Source organism: Nicotiana sylvestris, chromosome 1, assembly GCF_000393655.2.
Source record: "Nicotiana sylvestris chromosome 1, ASM39365v2, whole genome shotgun sequence".
NCBI lineage: Eukaryota > Viridiplantae > Streptophyta > Magnoliopsida > Solanales > Solanaceae > Nicotiana > Nicotiana sylvestris.
Window position 1 is genome coordinate 132786139 of NC_091057.1, and position 7545 is coordinate 132793683.

The following is a 7545-nucleotide window of genomic DNA, read 5'->3' on the forward strand; positions in this document are numbered from 1 at the left end:
CAATATTGTTCTTTTAGTTTCCAATGGATGATCAGCTGGCTAGCTAGTATAATCAATTTTGTAAAACATACTTGTAAAGTCCTGTGATTATTGTTAATTAGATTCACATATCTTGTCCGTCTCCTAAGGAAGAAAATTTAACAATATGCTTCTGGCATATATATATATACTATATTAAAAGTACGAAGGCCTTTAGCGAAATGTCGTTCGCCTTTCCCCCCTTTAATTTTTAGTTTATATATTGTAATTTAGGTTTTTATTTTTATTTTTTAGGAGTTCTAAATCAACTAAAATTTTAGTTTAAAATATATTCCTTATTTGAATATGTAGAAAGTTCTACATTTTGAAATCGATTAACTTTACTTTTTATAAACACTTCCCTAGGAAGGTAACAAAACCTTCCATGTTTATTTTTTCTAATATTAATTTTCAGAATAATGAAATAAAAAAAAAGCAAATAAAAGGAAAAAAAGTAAAGGATTTGCGTTTTTTTTGCGTTTTAACTCCTTTTCAAATCGATTCTTCTACCTACAGGCTATAGGAATATAATTTTTAGTGGATAAAATTATATTACAGTTAAATATTTAAAATTGGAGATGAACAATATTAATAATTTAAATCAACAAGGAAATCAATTATTTCCTTCAATGTCGACAATAAATTATTAAATCTTTGAATTAATTAGTTAGCTAAAAATCTAATACAAATCTTTTCTATATTATGAATGATCTTAGCAAAATATTATTAGCCTTTTTTATTCTTTAGAAATAGAGTTCACACCAGACAAAGTAGTCATTTAATATTTTTCCAAATATTTAAGACATTAAAAACAACTAAAAATATAATTACTAAATCTTTCCTTAATAGATAAAAAGTCTAAAATTTGTGGCTTTAAATTAATTAAGATTTTACTTTATAAAAATTCTTTTCTTAACAAATTATATGAAGGACCAATACTCATATAAAGATTTTGAAGTCATTTAAAAAATTTATTCAAAAGAAATTTTGTTTTTTTGTATATTTTATTTTTCTAGCGACACAAGAATTTTTAGACCGAAACTATGGCATAGTTGTCTTTAATTTGGATTTTATTTATATTTAATAATTTTATTATTATTTTAAGAGTAAATTCAAAAAAACAATATGTCAAAATATATTTTAAAAAGGCAATAACAATCATAACACGAAAAAAATGCATGAAGTTATTCTTAAAACGTGAGTCATAATGCAAATTTTCTTTCAAAATTTAGTCTTTGAACTCCAAAATGAATTTAACTTATGCATAATAAATAGACATTATGATGCAGAGAAAAACTAAATTGAACGCTACAGACGCAAAATAAGAATTACGGCTAAATTGAACATATATTTTTTATTTAATCTTTATTTATAACTCAAGCAAATTATTGTTTAAGTGATTTTTTTTTTAAAATTTTATATTTATTAGTATAGAATACACGCGCAACGCGCGTACCCTAATACTAGTCAATTTAAAAAGAATAGAAGGTACTTATTATTTTGCTTCATCAATATGTTATGAAGGGCCAAACTAATTAATTCTACAATAATGACCTGCAAGTCTTTAAATATTGTGTAAAAGTTTTTTCTGCTGCCATTTATATAAAAATACAACAACTACAATTACGTTTCAATCCCACAATAGTAAGGTGAACCTCTGTTTTAAAAGGCAGAATTGGGACTCGCCCCGGGCTCGCCCCAGGGCAGAGCACTCGTAAAACGCCCCTGGACTTATGTGTGGAGCTTAGTTCCGTGAGACTTACGCCTCGACCGTCGGGGCTTACGTCCCAGACACGCCCAACGCCCAGCGTATTGGGCTTGCCTAATAGAACTTTATGTAATTGTGTGTAACGAACCTTGTAAATCCTCAAATTTTCTTAATAAATCATTGACTATTCAAAATTACTTTTTTCTTAATCAGTAAATTAAGAGTATTTTATGTCATAATTAAAATAAAAATTATTCCACGTTATCCACTAAGACTGCTATGATAATAAATTTTAAATAAATCTTTCATTTAAAATTATTTATTTATTAAATTTTGTTATGTCTTTATTATATAATAGTCCATAATTTTTTTTAATAATTATTTTCCCAAATATTATTTTTTTCACGTTTACGAGATACAATACTTATTAATTTAATAGTCAGGTACTAGCTAGTAACTATTTACAAATAATTAGTTATCATGGTATGGTATGGTGAATTATGTGCCACTTTATTAACTTGTTGAAACTTAAAAATAAATTATGCTAGAGAATCATATTTAAATCGTGAATTATGTTTTTATATAAATTCTCTTTCAAATAGAAAGCATATTAATTAAAAGGAGTATTTAAAAAAATATCAAATTATAATATCAAAATTCTTTCAAGATTCAATACTCCTTAAGAGATACATATAAGATTTCGCATCGAATATATTACTTTTGTTGTTTGAGTTGCAACGACATTGCAGCTAATTTGCATATTATGATATATGTCACACTTTTCATATTATTCATAGTTAAATTATAATTTATAAATATTTTAAATAGATTTTTATTATAATTTTTTGATTTTAATGTAATTTTTATTAATATTTTTTATTTTATACTATATTAAAATTCTTGAAATTAATAAAATTTAAAGATCCGTGGGACTTACGCCCTGTGTCTTAGGGCTTACGCCTCGCCTCGTCAGAGGTAAAATGGCTCGCCTCATCCCCGCCTTTTAAAACATTGAGGTGAACCTCAATATCCATTTATTCAACAAAAAATATTACAGAAAACATAAATAGAAATGAAAGTACATCAACTTACAACTGATTAGTAATATTAATGATTAGCTATTATTTATCTAAAACCTGAATCAACGTAACAAGACTAATTATTACGAAAAAAGTGAAGGAAACGCCCAAAAGGAGAAAAAGAAAGAACTAAATGGCTCAAGAATTAATATTAATCGCCTATTCTTCCATGGAATTCTCGTGTATAATAGTTACTCTAAAGATTAAACATGATTAAATGCCCTTAATAGCCACTTCCCCTCCGCAAGCACTTAATTAATCTCAAAAACTAGCTTGTTCTGACTGAAGCCCAAAATCCCAAACATGTGTTATCAGCGGCTTCGCATCATTAGAATTGTTGTAGTACCAAAATATCCAACATATCCACCTAATTAATTAAAACTATAACAAAGATTATACATACTGACAATGCAAATAATTTTTATACTATTAGTAAATTTAACAGGCTATATAAAAGATTATTTACCATATTTTTATGTTACTGTCAAGATTGTTAAAAATATTTGAATGTTGTTGTAGTAAGTCAATTTAACCTCACAGTATTATAGAATTTTATATGGACCTAACTCTCTGTTGTGTGAGAGAGATAGAGAGTTTTCAGTGGCCTAGCATGAAGTAAAAGGATGAGTCATTTCCAAATGTCCCATATATGGAGAGGCGGACTTATGCTATATTTAGAGGGATTACGGATACCCGCAAAATTTGGAAAAAACTCTATATATGGATGTATATATTTTTAGAAAATAGTAATATTTTACACAATTACACAATCAATTTAGAGTTAAAGTCTAAGGAAGCGTACCGTTAAACTCCATGGATTTAGCAGCGACAGCAAACGACGATTAAGCCTGAGACCAACTTCCACGATCCACTAGCTACGCGCTCTCACAACTCGGAGAACTTGACTGATGGGACGTCTACCGTTATAACGCATTCAAGAGGCAGAATACGCTAGAGTTTTCTAATAGCTAGGGAAAGGGGGGTTGACCTCTATTTATAAAGAGTGTCTACCCATCACAGGCCAATAGTTATTGGGCCTCACTTATCTACACACACAATATTTAATATTAGGCCTTTTATTTATCCATCACTTGGGCCACGTCACTATCTTTTCAGGCTATAAACAATTAACGTAAGTCCAAATTTCAACATTCTCCCACTTGGACGCCAACGTTAATTGAGGACATGAAAACAATTTTAAATATTTGGGTTTTTTAAGAAAATTATTTTTGAAAAAGGATTTTAGACTCTACGGAGGCCACACTACTCACATAGCCAAGGATAGAATGACCCATATAACAATCCATTCAGTCTCAATAGAAAAGACTAACAATGATCGTAGCAGGCATCACACCATTTTAAGGTATGAATTCTATCTACGACCACATATGCTAGAATTTCCATCAACATGGATCAAACATGTGTGCTAAACATTTTATCTTTCTAATCAAGGTGAATAGCTTCACACCTCTTAGAAAGAAATAATCCTCCAAGTGATATTATAACCATATCACCTCAGGAACCTCCAAATGACACAAAAAGCATATCACCTCAGGAGGATTCCCTTGTGCCTTACCCGGGATAATCAAGGCAACAAGCCGCAAGACTCAAAGATATCATGAGTTTATGCAATGTCCAATTGAAAATAAAAATAAATAAATTATCATATTAGTCATAAGCATAACAGGTATCAAATAACATAAGCTTGCATAAAAATAGAATTTATCAAAAGCAATATCTCAATCAGCAATTACAAGGTAGCTCCCACTGACTAAAGCACATCAAAAGACTCAAAATACCCATATTTTTAGCATGTTCATTAAACACTACAGGCCTAAGACCTTTAGTCAAAGGATCAACCAACATAGATTCTGTGCTAATATGATCAATACATATATCACCTTCTTTTACCATGTCTCTAACCTTAAGAAACTTAATGGTAACATGCTTAGAGCCTCTTGTTCTCTTGTTATTCTTGGAGAAGAACACAACTGCACTGTTGTCACAGAAAACAGTCATCGGCTTAGATATAAAATTCACAATTTGCAATTTAGTAAGAAAATTCTTCATCCAGACAACATGTGAAGCAGTATCAAAACAAGTAATAAACTCAGCTTCCATTGTAGATGTAGTAGTGATGCTTTGCTTCTCACTTTTCCAAGAAATAGCACCTCCACCCAACATAAAAATATACCCAGAAGTTGATTTCATAGTGTCTTGATAACCTGCAAAATCAGAATCTGAATATACTAGAAGATGTAGGTCATCAACCTTTTTGTACACAAGCATAAAGTCTTTAGTGCACTGTAGATATCTCATCACTTTCTTTGCAGCTACCCAATGTGTCCACCCAGGATTAGAAGAAAATTTTCCTAACATGTTAACAGTAAATGCAATATCAGGCCTTGTACAAACCTGTATGTACATCAAACAACCAACAACACTTGCATATGGCATATCTTTCATAGTTCTCATTTCAACTTCATTTTTCGGACATTGATCCTTGCTAAGTTTGTCTCCTTTTACAACAGGTGCAATACCAGGTCTACAGTCTTGCATATTGAAAGTTTTAAGAACACTCTCAATATAGGAACACTGTGATAAACCCAATAAACCACTGGCTTATCTCTTTTAATTTCTATCCCAAGAACAAAAGAGGCTTCACCAAGATCTTTCATATCAAAAGACCTAGACAAAAGCTGTTTGGTCTCATTCAACAAGCCCAAATCATTTGTGGCAAGCAGAATGTCATCAACATAGAGAACCATGATAATGAAATTACCATTAGCTATTTTAAGACAAACACATTCATCAAGCTTATTTTCCACAAATCCAAATTTTGTAATAATTTCATCAAATTTCAAGTACCACTGCCTGGAGGCTTGTTTAAGCCTATATATGGATTTGTTAAGCTTGCACACTAGATGTTCTTTACGAACTTCTTTAAACCCTTTAGGTTGAACCATGTAAACTTCTTCAAGTAGACTCACATTCAGGAAAACAGTTTTAACATCCATCTGGTGCAATTCTAAATCAAAATGAGCCACAAGAGCTATCACAATTCTAAATGCATCCATGGATGAAATAGGAAAAAAATATTTCTTTATAATCAATACCTTCTTTCTGAGTGTAACTCTTAGCAACCAACCTTGTTTATAACGGTCTATGTTTCCCTTAGAGTCTCTTTTAGTTTTAAACACCCATTTGCAACCAATAGGTCTAAAGCCTTCAGGCAATTTAACTAACTCCCACACTTCATTGTGTTCCATGGAGCGCATTTCATCTTTCATTGCCTCACGCCATTTATCAACAAATGGAGAGGAAATAGCTTGAGCATATGATAAAGGATCACTCAGCTCTCTGGTATCACTAAGATTTTCAGTCACATACACGATAAAATCATCAGAGATGGCAGACCTTCTTTCTCTCTGTGACATGCGGAGTGGTTCATTATGTACATTTTGTTCAGGAACTATGGGATCTAGGTCGTTGTTCCCTTGATTCTCTCCCTCATGAATAGGTTGGTTTACAACCTTTTCATGTATAACAGGTATAGGGACAATGACTTCCTTCTCTTTAAATACAATTTCCTTACCACATGAACAATCACAATCACAAACATCATGCTCAAGAAATTTTGCATTAATAGATTCAACGATTCTAGTGCCACACCAGGACAGAAAAATCTAAAACCTTTAGAGTGATCAGGATAGCCAATAAAGAATCAACTGGTAGTTTTAGGATCAGTTTTCTTTTCTGTGGGTTAATAAATACGAATTTCAGCTGGAGATCCCCAAATGTGAAAATGGTTCAAGCTAGGTTTTCGGGTTGTCCATAGTTCAAAGGGAGTTTTCAAGACAGATTTTGTAGGAACTCTATTCAGGATATAACTAGCTGTTTTTAAGGCTTCATCCCAAAGAGACTCAGGTAGGCTAGTCTTAACATCATACTTCTCACCATTTCCATGAGAGTACGATTTCGTCTTTCAGCCACACCATTCTGCTCAGGAGTACCTGGCATGGCATATTGTGCTGCTATCCCACATTCTTGTAAAAATAAAGCAAAAGGCCCCATACATTGACCAGACTCATCATATTTTCCATAGTACTCACCACCACGGTCAGACCTCACTATCTTAATGGACTCCCCAAGCTGTTTTTCAACTTTAGTCTTGTAAAATTTAAACTTATCAAGTGCTTCAGAGTTTTCTTTTAAAAGATATATATAATAGTACCTTGAAAATTCATCAATAAAAGTAATAAAATACTTATGATTGGTCAAAGTAGGTACATAAGGTCCACTAATATCACTATGAATTATTTCTAAGAGTTCAGAGCTCCTAATGGAACCCTTTCCTTGGATCAAGAACATGTAAGATATTTTCCTTTATCAATCGTTCAATTATTTCTTTAGAAATATGACCAAGACGCCTATGCCATAATAGGTAAGACATTTTACTCATAGCAGACCTTTTGTGGGCAATATTTTCAACATGCATTGCAGAAAAAGTTTCATTCAATATATTCAAGCGATATAGACCATCACTTAAAAAAGCATCAGCAACAACATGTGAATCATAGGAAATTTTAATAATACCATTATTTTGTTGAAATGAATAACCAACTTTGTCCAAAAGGGAAACCGAAACTAATTTCCGTCTTATAGATGGTACAAAAATAGTATTTTCTAAATGAATACTAGAATTATTCTTAAAAGGTAAAATAGATATCCCTATAAACT